Below are 21,638 nucleotides of genomic sequence, written 5' to 3'. Positions count from 1 at the left end.
CAACAGCGACCGTATAAACGAATCAAACCCATTTCTCAAGATAAACAGCCAACTTTTCTTCGGTTTTCCATTTTGAAACGATTTTCATTTATTTTCACTACTTTTTTTTTTTCTTTTTTCTGTTCACTCCTGTTCGTGCCTTTTACTCAACTCGTCCCGTTCAACCCATTTCAACTTTTCTTTCTCGTTTTTCTCTTTCCTTTTGCAGCGTGTTTGTTTACTTTTATTTGCGCGTTTGGATGTGCGCGTGTGAAAGTTTCAAGCAGACAGAAAATGCTGCTTATTTTCTGCAATTATCTGCTGTTCATCACTTTCTCTCGTTGTTTTGATACGAATCAACGCGGATAAATTAATTCGAGCATCCCTCGGGTTTGTTGTATTCTGATATGCACTAGCGTGCGATGTGAAAAAAAGAAGAAAAAACTTGCCAAGGAATTATTGGCTGGTTCTTTTTTTCGCCGCCACAAACCATTTTCAATTTGTTCACTCATTCAAAACCTAAGAAAAAAGAATGATGAAGTGATTTAAAATTGGATCGATGGTTGGAAGCGAAGGTTCAAAAACCTGACAATAACTAACTTGACGAAGTCGCATTTTATGTGTAGTTATAAAAAAAAATTGCGCAGTTTCAAATTGAGATTAAAAAAAGGGAATTCGACCTCGTGACCCAACATGCACTCCGACTGAAATTGTATGTATTTAAGGGAAGAGCACACAAATTGTGCCGAGGAAAATAAGAAACGATAAGGTCGAGAAGGAAGAAAAACCATTGAGCTGGGATATGGTTTGACAGGCTTTTAGAATGAAGCTTCAAATTTTTTGTGGAATTTTTGCTATTTTCGTCCTATTTTATGTTTTTGTTTTCATTTTTTCCCATTTGCACAAAGTATTTCTTTGCAATAACTAATATACAGACATAAATTCGTTCAGATTTCTCGGTGAACCACATAGACTGGCAAGAGACTGGGGGTATGGTCGAGCACTTTATTCCCCATATAAATAAAAGGTCACAAAAAGAACGTTCTTTCGATATTCGCCAAACCTTAGCGAAGCGAGAAAAAAAAAACGGCAGCAACAAATGTGCTTCATCTATCACTGTCCGAACGTATCAAGCCATTCAAAGTGTTTGCCATCGATTCGAATGCCGAATGTTTCGTTTCGCCCGTGACTTTGATGTATGTTTATGAATGTGAGTCACATTAATGTTGGTTGGTCGTTGTCAGTGGTGGCGGTAGCGATTGCGGCGAAATTCATATATTTTTTAGTGGATCGATCAAAAATTTTCCATTTTTTTTTCTATGGTGCCTTTGCATTCATATTATCGCAGCTAATTTCGCATTTATTTCTTGCGATAAGCCCCTTTATGAGCGATGATGACAAATAAAAATATGGTATGAAAACTTTTGCAAATAAAACGAATAACATACGTAATCCAAATTTTTCCGCTCCGCAGCAATTTCGTTAACCTCCCGCTTAATTTCAATGAAAACTTCTTTCATAGCACTTTTGACTTTGAAAAATAACTATTTTGACCATTTTCCATAAAAAAATGTCATTTTCGAACAGAATTTAAAAAATTTCAAGAAATGTAATTTTGGACCAAATTTATGGGCAAGTAGATGTTCATTCAAAAAGCTCGGACGCGAACGACGCCATACGCACTTGCAATTTTGCACATTTTCCATAGTAAACAAAGTATTTTTGGGAGCAGATAGGTCTTGATCGATAGGATTTGTTCCCATCTACATTGCTTAGTGTACAGATATGTCATTTTTGAAGTTTTGCGCGACGTTATAGTAGTCCGAAAGAGGAGATGTCATGAAATTTTGGCTAGTAGAACTAATACTTTTCCTTAACCAACAAAGTTTGCGGAAAAGTAATATCCAATTTACCCTTTGCCTCTTCACAAAGATTGCAATTATTCGGTGGTTGACGCAAATGGGCACGAAAAAAATCTACGTTTGTTTGTTTATTTTCGCTCTGGTCAGAATGTTTCTCTCCATTTCCGTTTTGTTTGTGGTTGATTATTTTCGATTTGGGGTAATGATTTCGAATGGGGTACATAATGAAAATTGACAATTGGCAATTGGCGAAAAATCGAATTGAATAAGCGACACAGTAACGTTCCGGTATGGAAATGGATTCCTTTCCGAAAGTCATGGCCTGAAATGAAATGGTTGTATTAATTAATTTGACGTAATCCATTGACGTGAACAAAGAAGAGCACACAGTGCACACACATACACACATACGTTAACCTCAATACGTGCTCAAGTTATTGTTGGGAAAGTTTTGCCCTGTGGAGTCGTCAATTTAATTGCACTAATTTCATAAATTAATTTATGATTCGATCGAAACGTGAGCAGTAAAGTCGGCATAGTATGCAATGCAATAATAAATATATCAATGGAATGCTAATCCAATCACGAGCCAAATTGTTGAGACTCTCCCTTCGGTTTCACTTTACCGTGTTTGCTGAAAGCATCGACGCTTCAGTTAAATCGAAGCGGAACTAGAAATGCCATATTGCCATATATGTATTATCTATTGGAAGTTTTTTTCCCTCCCTTCTTGGCAAACGGTAATAAATTATCGATTAATTCACTTCGAGCAAAGTGAATCAATTTTGGGTGCGAAACAAACATTGAGTTCGGTTTGTTGGCTATTTTCATTTTATATCAAAACTTTTTTGTTTCGGTTTCACTTCATATTGACTTATCAAATTGGCTTATTGGATTGGTATACTTTGCCGGAATGGATTCAACAAAATACGGAATGGAAAATCGATGTGGATTTTAAATGAAATTCACTTCGTTCCCATCACACTCAGTCAGGGCACTATTAATTTTGCTATAAAATGATTGGTTTAAACCTGTTCGAGCGAAGCACTGAACACCAGAGCGGGAGGGAGAAAACATCATTTAATTCCCTAATTTTATTTATTTGTCACCGTTTCTGTCGGCTTTTTGCAAGCTTGTGTTTAATTAAAACTAATTTCGTGTGTCCATTTGTGTGTTGGTGACAGCGCAACAAATGTAAAGCAATTTACCAAAAAAGCAATGTCATTTATCGAAGTTGCACAACGAAACTGATGTGAATTGAACAGTTTTTGCGCTCGTGTGTCGCTGCCCGGGATGCAATTCGAAACTGACGGACCGCACTTTGATAAATTTCAAACGATGTTTTATACTTGCTTGTGTGCACAGGGAGTGGTTCTCGTACTCAAATTATATTCTAAACGTAAATAAATTCCCTATCCCTCATTCCGGTTTCTCGTTTTTTCCCCTTCATCCATAAGGCAAAATTCATTCGGTCGAGAAAGATAGTTAATGTGCCATTGTGTTGGACGGGAAGAAGTAGCAGCAAAAAAAAAAGTATAAACAAACAACACGAACCAGAAAGTATTACACGACTTAGCCGAAGAAAATGCCATTAGAGATGCTTCACGAGAATATGAACGACGAAGAAAAAAGAGATGACAGGATTAATGGTCGATGTTTAGTTTAAATGGAATTCATTGGGGCGCAGATAATAAAAAAGCATACGATCCATGTAACGCGTTGATTACCACTTCTGCTAAATTAAATTTCATGTAAACATTTTTCACAGCAAGGACAAGCACCTCGCCAACATACACACACTCAACTGCATAAATGCCAATTTTACCGACACTTGCAGTACGCAAAATTCATTTTAACTAAAGACATCAAGCAGATTTGCATAAAGTTTAATAAAACACAACAAATCTAATTTAAATGCGCTCGGATCATAAGACTATTACTTACATTTTCGATGTAGTATGGTGTGATGTGTGTGTGTATGTGTGAGTATGATGATTAGCAGGGCTGAACGGAGTGTTGAAATGCTCTGTAACGAAAAAGGGAAATCATGTTTAAAACGTCTGTTTTGTCCTTGTCAAGAGCATAATGAAGAAATGAGAGATAGAGAAAAAACAAATAAAACAGAATAGCTTGGTTAAACAGTAACGAATTGAGAAAATAGTCATCGCATTCAACGGACGAAGTCACTGAAACGTGCTAAGCTTGATGAACTGCGTCGAGTGTACGAGATCAATGAAAAAAGACAGAAAAAGACAGGATTATCACATGTACGATAAAAACAAGCTGTGTGTGCAACTGAAAATCCGACAAAAACAACGGCAACACACAGAAGAGCAAATAAAAAACCAGCTTCAAACAAATAGATAACATAATCTACTCTCCACGCAGATATACTCAACATCGAGCCATACATTTCGATTTGAATAGCAAATCGATTGAATAGCCAAAACTAATCATTGCCAATACTAGCAATGATTTCCAAACGGGTTTTCGGTGTGACAACTCAAACAATAAATAAAGGGTTTATTATCATCCTAAAGGATATCCCTTAAGCTGACACAATCTCGACGTGCATTTTAATATAGATGCAGTAAATTGTGCTTCGACAGATGCAGTATCCTACGCAGTGTACGCAACAAAACTGCAAATATTTGCCAAGATATAATTAAAATTTCTAATCCGAACGTTTTCATTCGGGGCGATTTGCAAGGCGTAAGAGATTCACAGAGGGAGAGAGTGAAGGCGAAATAGATAGAATTTGAGACACTGTACAGTGTACACGAGCTTTGGATGTTGATAGTCACCTTTCATTTCAGTTTGGAGTCTCTTTCATCCACAAGCTCGTCCTCAATTATATTTTATTTGATTTCCTAATTATTTTTAGTTTCACATTATTTTTGTGATCCAGCGGATTATGTTCAAATTGATGGGATATTTTTTCTGTTTATTTCGCCATCAGCATCTTCAGGCGATTATATTGATCGTTAAGAGCTTTCTCTTGGACAGTTTGTTAAGTTTCTTATGTCGAAATGGATTGCTGTAAAGCAAAAAAAGAGAGAAAGAGAAAAACGCAACCAACTCTCAAAATAACCGACTATGATCCATACACAATCCATATGCAGGTTGCAATTTTCCGTAGCCTTGACTTTACTGCTTTGGCTAACGCTCGCTCAAAAACACACACACACACACACACAACAATAATCGAAACGATGGCCTTATGCTTTAGCTTGATTCATCGCTCATGCCTGGAATAAATTTATGTATCAATATAAGGCAAGTGAAACACAGACCTGAGCGAGTAGGGCAACAGCAGAAGCGATGGCGGCGACGACGAGCGAATCGTTTTAACTTTCACGTTGCAGTGCAAGGCATTTAGTTGAACGCCATTTTATGACCATAAAATGCAACTATGATACAAGGGCGCATCGAATAAATGGAAAATGAAAATGGATACTTGGTGCTATTATCGTTCAGCCATTGTGAAGTTTTAATGCTCGTTGCTTGTTCGCCTTGCACACACAATAAACTATCGTTTTTGAAATGAGAATGGTCACAATGTTGTTGTGCGCTCCGGCTTCGGCACTGAAAATACATTACACAATGGCTCACACACAGTCACCATGTCTCACCACCACGCTACTTGCACCAGCGAGAATGCAATTTACCCATGCCGTTTTCCGAAACATGCCCGGATCCTGATGATGATGGTAGAGTGTGCTTCTCACAGCTGTTTCCATTTCGATTTCCATTATTTTTGCGAGAGCTTGCAATAGCAACAAGTACATACACGCAACACAATTACCAATGCAAAAGTGACGCTACTTTCTCTCTCTCTCCCTCTCCCTCTCACGTATACGCCGTTTTTTATGCAGTTTTCTTGTGGGAATTTGAAAATGATTTTCGAATTTACTTCTCTAGAAATTTTATGCTGTGACTGATCACATAGCACTAGAATCGCATTTTTATTCGTTTTCACTCGTGCCGTGAAATGCACGTCTACCATCATTTCAGAAACACAGTGGTGGTGGTGGCGGTGGCGACACTAATTTTTTTCATTCATTTCTTTCGATTACAACAACAGCTCAACGGACTTCAACAAAACATTGAAACAACTTGGATAAGTTTGTAACACTATTTTTCCATTAATGCGGGTACTTTTCTTGTTATGATTTATAATGACATTTTTTCCGTTTGGTTTCAGCTGGAATTTAAATGGCAGAACAACAACGGGTAGAAGCCAAAATGTATATATCCATAATACAGTGTGTCGTTTGCGTTGTGTTCCACTTGAAATGTAAATAAATAAGAAGCACAACATAATGTCGTTTCATTGAGGCAGTGTTGTGTGGCTGTGTGTATTTTTTCCTCAGTTTCATCGTCGATACTTTTTCATATTCCTCCTCGTGAATTGTTGATAGTTTGGTCTTTTAGTATTCGCAATGCATGCTGTATGTGTTTTTTTTTTCATTTTCATTGTGCTTGCCACAAATTGTTCTGTTTGCATTTACTATTTGCTTCTATTTTGTTATTTATCGAATCGTTTTTTGTGTATCTGTATCTGAGTGTGTGGTATGTGGACCTGTTTGTGAGTACACAACCATTGCAGAGCGGTGCATACGTTTGTACGTTTAATAACTTTGTTAAAAGCATTCACAGGTAGAGAGGTGGACACAGCTATTTTTCGACATTGCTTTGTGTGCATTCACTAGCAGCATTGGGTTCATTCGCCACACTAATCGCAAATAATGATATTTTTCAAACCCATTTCGCAAACAAATTTTCGTCTATGTTTCTCGACACAAAGAATGCCACCACCAAAAACTCAGAATGCCGGACTTCACTGTTTCTTTACATTCCGAACTGTATTTTTAATAGGGAAAATTTCCAACGAATATAAACGTAAAACATAGCGAACGAAGCATGGATGCAGTACTGCATTGAATGTGATAAAGGATTTTGCATCTAAATGCAAAATTCCATGTGTTTATCCTTTTGTCCTTGTGAAGTAGTTTTCAGCGTATATCTTTGCCGTTCCATTGTTTCTGTAATTTCAACGTTTCGAATTTGAGCCGCTCGCGGTGCATAAAAGAATGCCCGATAGCATTTCAATATAAATAGCATGTTGTTCTTTGTTTGCATTTTCATCCGACAAACATCTTTAGGAAATTGTGATGCAGAACCAATTAAATTCAAATATTTCTCTCATCTCGTTGCAGAATCCATTCATAGCGATTACATCGCTTTTGAAGGAATCAAATGTAGTAAAGCGTAATTTCTGTTTTCTTTTGAAGAGAAGAAGAGAGGAAAAAAAAAACCATTGCATTGAAATGCTGAATGAATGGAAACGACGTCAGATCCGATGTTGAACCATGAAACGAGGTGTTTTCTTTCTTTCAAATTGATACTCTTAAAATGCATTCCAGGCTTTTCATTTTGTCACAATCACAGCTTCACATTCGACTGTACGGGTAAACGGATAAAGTGAATGAATACATGAAGTGATGTACTTTGGTCCCAGACAATATCCAATGCACAACTCGATGCATTAACGCTTCCTACATTTCTGCTATCGTCATCCCGTTTTTTTTTTTCTCCAGCGAACAGAAATATTAACAGACAAAAAACACGGAATGTGAACTGAATACTAAACGAAACATGACTTTATTAATGTGCAGGCGGCAAGAGTGACGGAGGAAGTATGGAATGAATGACGCAAAATTGTTGCAATTGCAACAAAAACCACATCGTTGAGCTTTCAGTGCTGTTATGGGCGGAACATGTGCGATTTGATTATTCTATTTGGTGCGTTGTGAATATTATGTGAATATGAATAAAACATTTATGATTCCGGAAGCTATGCAGATTGCAGAATCCAATGCAAGCATAAAGCCATTGCCACTCAAGTGAAAGTAAAAAGCTTTTCTCTTCAACATGCTCTTGGACGGCATGGGTTCGCTTTACACGCAATGCAGTGCAAAGTGAAGCTGAAATGACATTCGGATATGGATTTAAAAAGGCAAAAAATCAATAAAAATCGTCTTTGTTTAGCTGCATTCAATTTTTTAAATTGACATTAATTTTAAAACTAATAGCACACAATTCAGAGTGAATATTTAATAAAAATTCTTTTCGAGATTTGTTTGACTTCAACCGTCCAACCGAAACATCGCATAAAAAAGGGAAAAAAACCGTTCAACTCATAAAATTCATATTTCATGTAGCGCATCGAGTGTACTGTACTTTGAATACGTGTAGCACAATTATGCACTACATCATCGATAAATTATGTATAAAGAATACACTTTAACTATTTGAGAAATGCACAATGTATTTTCGAACGCGAGAAGTGTATTGTCGTGGGACATTGATGTTTTACTTTTTATATAACACAACTATAAGATCCAACTAAAATATTTGATCAGCTTTACGAGAGAAAGTTGTGTGAAAGAGAAACTTGTCGGCATGCCATTCTATGGCAATCAAACGCTATGGGGATAGACTCAGCAAATATCCACGAAAGAAGAGAGTGGGAGAGTTAACTATGGTGGTCTCATATATTCGTATATATTTTCACACTCAATTTCCGAGAGTTTTGTGGGCATTCATTTTCTCCCGCTTTTACCGCGAGCGTACATATTCGCTGTCATCTAGGAGAAGAAAAAAACTTTTTCTACCCATTCGTTTACCCTACTGAGTGACGGAAACAATGTAATGTTCACTTTGAGTATATTACGTAACTCAGCAGTACTTCTAATATATTTTATCAGTTTTTCATGATCACCTGCAGCCATTTTTCGCACCCAAACCCAGAAAAAAAAGCAAAAATGCCGAAGAAAAGTAAGAACGGCGAAAATATGACGGAAAATAAATAGCAACTGGCATAAACGGGAGACAAGATATGAACAGCATCACCGTCATCGTCACCGACACATAAACACGCACACACACTCACAGCGGCACACAAAAACACACAACATATCAGTTATGATGTTATAAATTGGCGCTGTCAATACACGTACATTTCGCGTTGGCCTCTTTTTTCTTCTCTTTCCCTTTCCGTGAATAACATACTTCGACGATATAATGGATTTATTTCGGATGGGGATATGATGTGTGCTGTGCATGGAAGTAAACATGAACACTTCTTCCGTTGTTGCTCATAATCGAATTTCTTTTCCGTTTTCATTTTTCATTGGAATTTTTCTCGAATACATTTTGTTTCTCATTTTCTTCTTCTTTTTCCTCTTTGTAGCGCTAATGCTCTTTTGTCTGATCATCGCTTTTACAATGCAATTTGTCTTAAGATCGGAAATAAAAACCATTTACCAGCATTATTCCGTTGATGACACATCTCGTGTAGTTGAGCGTATGCTGTGTGTTAAAGACGTCATGTGCTGCCATGTTATGAGTTTTCATGACCTTGTGCATCACCTCCAATTTCTATTTGGATGTATACTTTAGTTTCACCTCGGAAATTGAATACGAACAAATTATTGGAAGTTCAAACAACGGGCAAACTATTTCATCCAGAAAATTGCTTTCAAATCTCATAAATTTATTGTCATGTTTCACCGTGTGATGCATGCTGCTCCACATTTGCGCTGTGGAAAGTGGACGAGCACAAATGTAATCATACTTGCGGTAAATAAAAGATGCAGCAAAAAAGTTTGCTCAGTTCTTTTTTTCATAAAAAAAAGTAAAGTGTCATATTTCCACGTAAATGAAAGCGTGTCGATTGGATGGGGTGAAAAATGATAACGTACATTTTTTTCGGCACCATGACAAATATGACTACCTGGTTTCCATTTGTGCACACAAACACATATATATGTGAGCAATTTGTGCTCAAATTAAAAAGGATCAAATTACACATGGTACTCTGTGTGGTTTTGTATATCGCACCATGTAAACATGCTGCTGTGAATGAGGATGCAGCACACATTTAATATTGTTTAGTTTCGAGCAACTCATTAATAATAATTGTAATATTCAGCCAAGTAATTAAGCCTACGTACACTTTTTATCTCATGAATATGAAACCAATACGAATTAAGTTGTCTGCTACTCATTCAAAAATTGTGGATTCACTTGCATTTCGGCCACACGAATACATATTATTATTTTTGAACGCTACATGCGTACGATAGTTAAATAGTGGGTGATGATAGTCTTTGAAGTGGTGATAAATGTGTGATATGTTCCGAGAATTGCTCTTTATCGTCTACACAACCGCCTACGATACGGTGTCTATTTTCGTATTTTTCGATTCAGATAGCATCCACTTGAAAAGGCACGCTGTTAATGCCGAAAATGACAATTTCAATTTAATTGGATTATTTGTGGTTGGGATCATGATACGAACTGAGAACGCAGACGGGACACGATGGAAGAGACGAGAAAAGCGGTTGGGAAAATTATTTTCGACAGGCGGTCATTTAATCTTAATTGTTTCATTATTATCGTCCTTTGCTTGAGATTGCTTTCGCCGAAAGCGAACGATCTCTTCAACGCGCTCAACTCCCCAATGCTCATTGTTATATGATATGCAAGGGAGATGGAGTGAAAATGGCCCGAAACCGAATAAATGAAGACCGCGTGTGAGCGATATTTAAACGGCACGAATTCGGAGAAAAAGGACACAAGTCGAGTGTATTTACAGGCGACAAAAACACCATAAATTCAAATAAACTTGTGGAACAAGTTCACCGGGGCTTCCTCTCGAATGGATAATCTTACAAAAGATATTCAGCATGGTGCTGAAATGGCCATAGTCGAGAGCGCACGGGTCAATGAGTACGACAAAGATGGAAAGAGAATGCGAATGAGATGTGTATGGACTATGGACTTGCATGTAACCATTTTGATAATTTTGTTTTGTTTTGACCTTATTAGATTACGAGTGGACAATAAAGAATATCATTTGATTAAAAGCCACATACACGCTCGTATGAAACATAATTAAAACCGACTCAAATGGGCATGCTTCCATGTGATGGTGGATCGGTGTGAACAACGTTTGTTGCATTGTATGCACAAGCAAAGGCGTCACACGTCTCCCGTCAAACACACCACCAAAGTGGAGGGAATGTGTTTAAATGTATTTTCCAAAGAAAATAGATCGTCAACAAACAATGTGGCGGCGGTTTTTATGTTATTTGCACATAAACATTCACATTTGCCAACAGAGAGCGATGTCAACACAATGAACGACAAAAACATATAGACTCTTTCTATCTCTGTCCCTCCTTTGCAAAACGAGCGTGCGAGTGGTTGACTTTAGCCATTTTATTGAGCTTTATTTGATGACTATGACGCAAAACAAAATTTTCATATTTTCCTCTTGTTATTTTTGATTAAATTGTTGTTTATTGTACCACAGTGTCAAATACGAGATCGTATGCGACTGATGAATAAACATGATGATGGAGACACTCTAAGAAAGAAAAAAAAGGTCAACGATTTTTTCTTTCCATTTCTATCATATGTACATGTGATGCGCTTCACAGGAAAGCAATTTCATGCAAAATATAAATAATAATCGATTGTGTGCTTCGGTGTCATTCAATGGAGACTGACTTTAATTAAAAGTTCCCGATTGCCAACAAATATGGTAAAAGTCAATGGCAGTGTGGTTGGTGTATGATGATGGAATATGGATGTTGATAACCACATATCCGAGCACAAAGTATATATAAAATCCGGACGGAAGATTTATCTTGTTCTTTTTTACATAAAAACGATACGTTTTCATTTACAATGGAAAACCAGAAGAAAATAACTTGTCAATCCGATTCCATTTTGGCTGTTGATGAATCAGAAGATTCATCGGGAAATTCAATTTGTAAGTTTTTTTTTAATGTGAAAACTGTCACATGCAAGTAGAAAAGAAAGTGAGCATCTAGCGACAACCTAAAGCTGTTTCATACCCATTGAAGTCTCCGCACTTGAACATTTTCTCAATTCTTCTCGTATTTTTTTCGCTGTCTGTTTGATGGTTTTCTGTGCTCGCTTGAATGCCATTTCTGAAGTGTAATTGTATTCATCGACTGGAAAACACATGCCATAGTAAATTATTATGTGGTTTCCATGACATAGCATACATATCATACGACATGGCCCATTTTGTTCACGTTCTCATACGGTGAAAAGCGATGCGAACGATGGGAATTTTCATGTTTTGTGATATGAAAAGCAAGGAATGTACTTTTGAATGAAAACTTTCTATCGGTTGCCAACCAAAATATAAATACACTTACACGAACGATTTCGATGTGCAAAGCATAGTGTGCTGGATGGGTACGAGCGGTTGAGCGGAGACAGAGGAGCAGGAAAAGCGACAGAAGGCTGCTGTTCGACATGATGGAATGAAAAAAATGTGTGAAAATTAAATGTTCATTATCTGGTTCGTGCGAATGTGACATAAAAACCATTTGAAAGTGTTTGCTTTACAAAACACACTTTAGATTTAATTGCGTTCCGAAATTTAAATGAGCCAGAAATTTACAATGGCCATTCTGCCGAAATGTGGGTATTTGAATTTGGAGGGCCGTAGTCACGGAGGCGCGAAAGGGCGCGCAGCGCTCTTTCGCGTATTCTGAGCGCCTTCTTCGAATTTAAAAATCGCCTCCAAATGTAAAGATGAATTTTTTTCCTTCAAAATTTGAAGATTGAAAAAAATCAAGCACCGGTTCGGACATAGAAATATGTTTACCTAGATGTTCTACACTGTATAAATATGCGACGACCGTGCGACGAACGTATCACCAGAGCCATCATTGTTTGCTGTATACTGTATTCATACACACACTTACGTGTGCGTCTCGCAATGCACGATCGCGCGTTGATACGTACGTCGCCAACAGCGTATAGCACTGCACACTTTTTGTTGAAAAATGGCAAAATTTGCCGTAGAGAGCGCGCTTTCTTATGGACATTCCAATGGGGAACTGTTGGCGCCCTCTTGATGGTTTTTTTGATAACTAGTAGTGTTAGACGCTGTTGTACGTCGCATGGTCATCCGTACGCGTCTATGCTTTGCATATATATCTTGCATATTTCCATATCCGAACTGATGCTTGAAAAAAATACGAAAAAAATCAATCGAAAAACTGTGGCATTGATAATTGAATCGATAATTGTATAGACTCTTCGGTCAGATTCGGTTCATGTTTACATGAAATGTTGATTTGAACACAGTGGCGGAGTTTCGATCTATATTTCAAGCGAATAGTAAGTGAAGTGAATTCAAATATCGATAGAAAAGCCCTGGAACCATTGGAAAAGATTGGTTTGATATTACCATGTAACGCAGAATTGGGTATGGTCTCGAAATTTTTGATAAAAGAAAAATAAAAACCGGAAAATGCAGAAACAGCAATTTGAAAACTAAGTTTTCTGAAGAAAAAAAAACCCGCAAAATTACGCTATTTTAAACATTTGTATTCTCAACGTTCAAACGATTAGTCTGTTTTAAATAAATAACCGATATTCTCAAACTATCCTGAATTGTACTATTCATTTTCATCCAATTGTTTTCAGAAATATTTCAGTAAAACCAGCTTAAAGGTAGAAAAAAAACTCTATATATTTGCTTCTTTCATTCTTCTAAACTATTTTTCGCAAGCACCTATAATTTTTCATTGAGCGCCCTCAGACTATGAAAGCTGATTACGGTCTTGTGAATTTGCAAACATACGATGGCCTGTCAGCATGTTCAAATAAGAAGTGTGTTTGCATTGGTTCGTTCGTTCGTTTTTTTCTCCAATTTGCAAAAGTATTTTGGCAATGTAATGAAAATGAATTTAGAAAGTCACATTTAATAAGCACAGTTGGTAACCGACAACAAGTCGAACATTTCGAACATTTCGAACATTTCACGAAAACGACCCAACCACACGCATATAATCTTGTATTGAATACATACAAAATACGAAGTGTGAAATTTTAGAGCGCCGTCCATAAATGACGGCAAAATTCAGTACTAATTGGTGTGATTTCGCAACATTTTACAATATGTCGAAATCACTTACGGCTATTTACAGCTGATTTTGCCGTCAATTATGGATGGCGCTCTATAATTGTTCAAAGTGTGACAACACACCTGCTTGACCCAAAGAAATAAATTTATGTGCGGTTTTCGTGTGAATTACATGAAAATATCGCCTTTCAAATCTGAAGGCGTACAACGACTGGGGGGTCAGTTGAGTATGTTCGAATCGGCCTACGATTCTCTCCACCTTTCATGTTGAATCAACTATTGTGGATGTGATGTGAATAATCTCTGGTACATTGTTGGATGATGGTTTTGATTATGTAACAGTTTTGCATTGTATAACATTTCAACATGACATGTTCTTGCTCGCATCAATAATTTAAATTCTGAGAGGAAATGCCACCAAAAGAGTTCATTGTTGACACATAAACTAGGATAAAAGCACACTTGAACGACAAAAGCCAGAAATGTAAGGAGTTTTTGCAAGTATTCCATTGACGCTGAAATACACTCCATTTTGAATGTGTCAGGAGCGGCACACAATTACACTATCACACATGCACATGTTTGACGAATGGCTCTTTTTTCCCCGTGCTTCAGTTCCGTGCTCCTGTTTCAACAACAGCACATCACCACATCCGTCCGAACAAGCAGATGAACCTCTTCACTACATTTGAATCACTCAAACAATGTGCTCATTTTCTAGTAATGAATCCGCACTTCCCGTATCGATTGTTTGCTCCCACGAAAATTGAATTTTTAACGCTCTCATGGGCATGTGTTCGTGTCATTTCCAACGTTTATTTTTAGGACCTTAACAGCGGCATGGTAATATGTGAAAGCTACTCATTTAAGCTTAGACGGGCGCGATTTTTTTTCTATTACAATCGCTGAGAATTATAAATAAATTCACGTTAGCTTTGAATTCGATAAGCTGGCTTTAACAAATCCAACGCACAAGCTCTTTTTCTGCCAATGTTCGCTTGCAATTTATAAAGCGTAAGTGACTTAGTTTCGGGCTGATGTGGTACAAATGAAAAGGTTTGCTATTCAAATTCGATGGCATAGTACATTCGGTTGAATGATGGGATATTCACTTTTTTCGAGTGATTGAATCCGTCGTGGCGTTACAGTATTTATTTACTGAACACCAAACGAATCCTTTTTGGCTTGTGACAGACACCACATTGTGACTTTGTATGCATCTCGATACGTTTTTTCTCTCTGTGTTGTTGTTGTTGTTGTGCTTGCTGTGATTTATATCGCGTATAGAAAGAGAATTAAATTAGGTTTGTTCATTGATTTTTCGTTAGACAAAAAAAAAACGAGCTGCACAAACACCAAACAAACGGCATTTGGCAAACAAACAGAGCTCAAAATCTCTCGAGCGAAGATTGGTAACAAAAACGAAACAACCATTTTGGAATATTTAATTAATTTTTAAAATGTTCTAAATGCTTCTTAATGATTCATTGTTGCCGACGAGACTGTCGGATTTCGTTGAAGCACATTTCGCCGGTTCGGTGTGAGTGGTATTCAACGGAATCAAAACTTAGAAATTGCCATTTTCTGGGAATGGCACGAAAAAAAAGCAGAGAAACCGAACAGAACGAAAGTAGAAGAGCCATTGTGATTAATTATTCTGCATGGAAATAGACGAGCGTCGTCAGCTCGAATTAATGCCGAAAGAAAGAACAAAAGGAACGCGCATATTTTTAGGCAACTCAAATCGATAGAATAACAATATACAGGCGAGGCAATGGCGGCGAATACAACGGAATTATTCAGGCATTACCCTTTTTACAACGGTTCTACGGCTTTTTCGCCTCACATCGTATGAATATATTTATGGATTGCGTGAAGAAGGTTGGATTTTTGCTTATTCGTAGGAAAAATATGGTGCGATATTGTCGAGTGGCCACTTCTCATTCCGTGCGATTTACGAAAATGTTGAAAAAATCAGAAATCTCTACCGCCTTTCAAAAAGAAAAGAATCTTTCGTCGACTTTTCGATGTCTCATTTGCATACCATTTTGAGTTATGTAGCAAAAATAAAAAAAATTGAGTTTCCCTCCAGGAATGTTTGCTTGTGGAAATTATCTTCATTAGATGATAATAACAAGTATTTATCGGTCACAGTTTGAACGCGATTGTTGCAAACGCGGAAATTAAGTTAAAAAGCGGCTTGCTGTTTCTTGAGGAGGACAGAGAGAGAGAGAGAAATGTTTTTTAATGGCAGGAATATTCTCATTTAAATTTATTTAATGATGAGCAAAATATTTAGTGCTTATTCTCGGTTGCACACTTTTTTCTCGCTATCTTCATGTTTTATGTATTTCGTTGGGCTATTTTTAGGGTATATCAAGATAACAAGTTGGGTGAAATTCATTTAACTTTTCATAAATTATTCTCCGCTGGCTATGAAATATGTTGTCTTTTAGTTTTGTCCGAGTTCGCTTCCTTGGTACGAATTTCAATAAGAAGGATGGATATTTGGTGGCTGATGTCATGTCGAACGTGTACGCCACCCATCAAAATGAGCAGCCGATTTCGATGATTATACTGTTGAAGGCAGCGAATATTCAGTAGAAAAGCACGTGCAAATTGGTAGCACGTATCCGGTGGGAGAAAGCACAAAATAACAATATTAGTAAATTGATAAAATCAGCTTATTGCGACATCGAGCGACCGAACGAGCGTGCAAAAAAGAAAGAGCGAAATCCAGTGTTGGCACAACTTTTCCTTTCTTCATGAAATGAATTGAAGCGAGAAGTGAAAACAAAGTTAAATTGTTATGGCGACCAAGTTGCAGCGTCAAGAAAATGGCACGCATTTTCCAATGTTATGCGTGGTGGATTAAACGGTGCTGATTTGAACGCCCGTCTCCATTGTTTGTTGCTCGCAATATTTGTAATGGTCCTTTACACAAGCATTTTTTCGTTATATATATATATTCCTTTTTTCATGTTGTACTTCAGCCGTTGTCGTTGACGAGCTGATGCTTTTTCTTCCTTTTATTCTGTTCTTTTTTATTCACTGTCATGCCATTTGTTTCCATTTTTCCTCTTATTTTCAGATAAATTTAATAAAGCCCGTGCATTGCTACACACTTCGCATTTTAATGATAAGTACAATTTAATAAAGTCTAGCGAAGGCATAACGTATGTTTTGTGTTATTTTTGAAATGGATTCGAGAATATGACAAAGAAACATCTCACAGCACCCGCCATCAAATTCAAGGACGCAGTCACTAGAAGAAAACGCGCGAAGAATGAAACACGCACATACACATAAAGAGAAAAAAAAAGCATCAACATATTTTCGGATGGGACATTTTTTTTCCGTCGCACGATCAATAACATCAACACCATCATCGAATGCCGTATGCAGAACGTGCACCAAACATGTAATTGAAAATGTCAATTTGTTTTGTTTAAAAATGTGTTTACAACTTTGTGTAAAATTCGCTATAATATTTTCGGTACGCATATAAAAATGTGTGGAGGGTTTTATGCGTGAGCAGTGCTTAGAAGCAGGTAGTTGACAAAGTTGGCTGACATCGCACCCAAAAGGGATAGAATGCGAGACATGCGAGCCTCCTCGGTACACGTATGTTTATCAATTGAATCTTCGTTAATATTAAAGGCGTTACATCATATTTCAGTGTTATTATGACCGCATGAAACCCGACCCCACCTCATTTTCTTTCGTTGCTCTCTGCATTCTACACGCTTTCGTGGCTTCAATTTGTAAAAATGCAATGCGAATCATACTATCGTTTTTTTCTGTCTTTCTCGGCAACTCTTTTGAAACTTTGAACGAGTCTTCACCGAACAAAGATGTAATCTCGAACTCGACACATGTAACAAATTCCATACGATCGTATGTGTATCTGCCCGATGCCGGAGAAGAACATCAGAAATCATAATGATATGTCGAATAACAATAACAATAATCGTATCACATGGTCGTTTAGGATTTCACCTATTAATTTGTAGCTAGTACACGAACAAGGCGAACAAATGTCGAACAGAAAAACACATATATGAACCAAACGAGAGCCATTAATTTGCTCATTTATTATATAAATAAGACTATTCATGATATAAAAATGGCAATAAACACAATCACATTAGCAATCTTTTGTGATGTTATAGCACAGCCACCTTATGTGTGCGGTTTTGAGTGGAATCTTCCATCTCTATCCGGCCAGAAATATAAGTAGATGTATCTTTTTTTCAGTCTGAGTATGTGTGCATAGCAGACACTGTTACTGCCACCTCCATTCAAAATGGTATTGTGGTAGATTTTATTTATTTTGTTCATATTCCATAAGCATTTATCTCTCGTTCGTTCTTGCTCATAGATGTTGACGTTCTGTTGTTTAGACACATTTGAATTTACCTTTCTGATTAATTCTTCACTTGTTTTTATTGGGGCTGATGTTGTTGTTTATTTGCTCTACCACTGAACTCACAATGAATTGCCACTGCCACAGCCATCGCCGACAAAGAGCAACAGCATCGCCAACCACAAACTGGCAATAACGTAAATCACTATTAGCGCACTCACGAATATATGTGCGTGTGAACCATAAATTTCACTTCATCTCTCGCAGGGTTGCTATGCTGTTCCACTTCGTGCACTGTGCGCGCTATGTGTGTTGGTGAATATGAGTGCATTTTCGCAATCTATCGTCGGTATGTGACTATTTTAACTAACCAAAATCCGTCTTTTATCGCCATGTCAAACGTGCATTGTGAAAACTTTAAGCCATTCCATTATGAAAGAGAAAAAAATTCGTTCTATCTCAATTAAAAAAATTTTCAATTCAATATTTGTGTCATTTTGTGCTCAAAAACAAAATTCAAATAAAAAAATGTTCCTTTGAAATGCATGTTTTGCATTCGTAAAGCCAGCTTTTCATGCGTGCGTATGTGCTGAGAAATGCTGGAAAAGTGAACAATTAAAATACGGACAGAATGGATGAGCACCAAACAATACAACAAATATTGTGAGATTCAGATAAACGAATTTTGTCGTGTCATTCAAAATAAATTTCAATTCAATAGAATAGGCTGTACGCTTGACTGTTTCTCTATCGCTTCGTATATATATATGAATATTCGCCAATCCTTTCCTCTGCGTACACATTCGCATATCACAAGGAATTGTAGAGAGCAGGGAGAGGGAGAGAAAAACGAAATTGCGAGTGAAAGTCTATGAAAAATTCATCATGATTCAAATTTATTTTTATTTTTTCGCAAGAAAAAAGTTGTGTATTCATTTTGGGAGTTTTTTTTAGGGAAAACTTTTTTGTCAAATGGAATAGGAAAGCCAAAGCTACGATGAGGCTTATTTTTGGATAAAAATGGAAAAAGAATTCTCATATTTCGCTAGACAATGATGAATAAAAAATACTTTGCACGCTCGTGATGTTTATGCTTGAATGATGTTCGACGCTTGCTCCAAATTCGAGACCAAAGAGAAAGAGTGAATTTTCATTTTTGGCCAGCTAACATACAAATATATTGTCAACCGAATCCATTCTATGCCACTTATTGGCGATTAAGATTTATGGATATCGATTTAAATTCACTTGCGGTTCGTATCGATGCGACAAATTCAATCAAATTTACATTGAATCTCCTCTCCCAGCATCTGTTTCGCATACAGTTTTTTTTTATCCCCATTGAGCGAAACGACATTTATTATCTTTTAATCGATTTTTAATTTGCCCAATGGAAAATTGTTGGAAAAATGGATTGTGAAAATGAATACTTAATTCGAGGATGAATTTTTCACTCTGTTACCCTGAGTCCAATGTGACTTATTCACCACCACCACCACCGACATCAGCATCCGCATTGGCAATGGTACTCGTAAATGTTCTTATGGAGTTTGCGAAGATTTGTCATTGGATTGTGTTTCGGTTATATGATTGAAATTTTTTTTCTACATTTCCCTTCTGTGCCAACAGTATAAAAATGTTGGAATGTACGCATATCACAACTTTCAACGTTAAGGCAATGGTAATTTTGAATAATTGAAAAGTTTTTATTTCGAAACGGAAAATGTTTGCAAAAAAGATTTTGACAAAAAGCTAGACAAATGAGAAATCCAAAAGAAACTGAAAGAGTTGAAATGGATCCAATTGAAATTTATAACGAATTTCTCCTGGTGACGATGATGACAATGAATGATAATGTTATTACATTGCTTGTATTCATTAGTGACGTCTTCGCCATAAAAGCAGGCCATAAAAAGTGTATGAATGTGATTCATGTGATTGGCATTCATTTGCAAACTTGTGATGTGTATATGTGTGTTGCCAAAATCCGTTACAATAATGAAATGCAAATCAATTACAAGTGGCAGAGAGCTTTTCGAGAGCTTTTTCATGGCAACGTGAGCAATTTCGTGCCGATGCCAACTAATTCTACGAATGGAAAAGAATTAAAACAACGCCAAAAATTCTTTAAGTTTCTATGCGAAAAGAACAACGCCACCGAGAAAAATATTCAGCGTAAATGTAAACTAGGGCAGCCGATTAGCTTCGATTTGAGTTATGTTAATTTTTCTGTAAATGGATCCGAAGCAAATTATTCCGAAAATTTCAGACGAACAAAAAAAGTAGTGGGAATTTGTGTAATGCGCTGGTAGCAAATTCGCTATGTATATATATAAATGTTGTCAAATGTAATTATAGCTGTATAAAAAAATTGCTTTGCGATTCTTTTTTTCTTCTTCTTCTTTCGTCCGTCGTTTGGTTTAAGGGAGAATCGTTGGCAGTTAAAGCTTATTATTCTTATACTGAATTTTATCCGCATGAATGTTACTTTTTCGATTATACATGTATCTGTTTTGTGCGCCTTACCCCTTATGTTCTGCTTTAAATGTTCTTATTTTTTTTGCGACGACGATTTCTTCCTCCATTGCTTTGGCTGTTCACATTGTGTGGTACCTCATTTGCTTTGCATTGCTTTGCTTTGCTTGAAACCGACTTAATTAAATTCAGTCCGCAACAAAGACGAAGTAGGAACAAGAGCGAAGGAAAACATGCACACATACACGCTCATACACATTCAAAGTCATCCAACTGGATTTCAGTATGCGAGCAAAGACACAAAAGCGAATGCATACAGATCGTCATCGCACTATACGTACGTGCTACATGCTCGACGAATAACAAAGAGAAATCAAAGCAAAACGAGCGACAGAGAAAAAGAAGAAACATCTTCCATGGCATGGTAGACAGAAAGCGAAACATTTGTCGGCACAAAGTACATAGACGCATTGTTTGTGTGTGTGTGAGAGAACTGTATTGAGAGCATTTTTGTGCCATTCTCTGGTATGAAAATAATTTCATGCAAGTCGGAGACGAAGTCGCTGCTACGAGTAAGAAAGCGAAAAATGAAAATCGAATGAAAAGCATTGGTGTATTTACATGATTTTTTTCTCTACTTTTCTCCCATTGATTTTCCGTTTGATCACATATTATGCATGTGAAACAGCGTACATATTCGCTTACACACCACATTTTCATGTAAAGTAATTGAAAGAAGCTTCAAAGTATATTTTATGCACATTTAATGCGAATTATGTGATCTCTGTTCAACGTACATTCATACACACAGAGCTCGATGACATGATATGGGCATGAATCCATCTTTTCTTGCTTTGGATTGCTTCCATTGAAAGCTCTATAAACAAACTTGTGGTGTGATTGTGTACAAAATGAATGGGAAAAAAATTTACAAAAACAATTTGAATTCAACCCGTTTTCGGAATTGTCCATCTCA

The 21,638-nt window shown here is 36.9% G+C and overlaps 1 protein-coding gene across 6 annotated transcripts in view; it reads right to left on the bottom strand.

The window, feature by feature from the left end:
- Positions 1–21,638, bottom strand: part of LOC129580426 (high affinity cGMP-specific 3',5'-cyclic phosphodiesterase 9A) — a 103,959-nt gene that overhangs the window by 44,144 nt on the left and 38,177 nt on the right. For 4 of the 6 annotated variants that reach the window (XM_055470850.1, XM_055470852.1, XM_055470851.1 and 1 more), the window contains one exon: positions 3,786–3,867. The gene's annotated coding sequence lies outside the window, so the exon portion shown is untranslated. Of the gene's footprint in view, positions 1–1,892; positions 1,910–3,785; positions 3,868–9,170; positions 9,194–21,638 lie in introns of those variants that run through there. The other 2 variants (XM_055470855.1, XM_055470857.1) reach the window with 2 other exon arrangements.

Source organism: Sitodiplosis mosellana, unplaced genomic scaffold (assembly GCF_009176505.1).
Source record: "Sitodiplosis mosellana isolate CC-2019 unplaced genomic scaffold, AAFC_SMos_1.0 Smas_scaffold_1, whole genome shotgun sequence".
Classification (NCBI taxonomy): Eukaryota; Metazoa; Arthropoda; class Insecta; order Diptera; family Cecidomyiidae; genus Sitodiplosis; species Sitodiplosis mosellana.
Note: the sequence above shows the minus strand (reverse complement) of the source record. Positions and strands in the feature narration are given on the sequence as shown.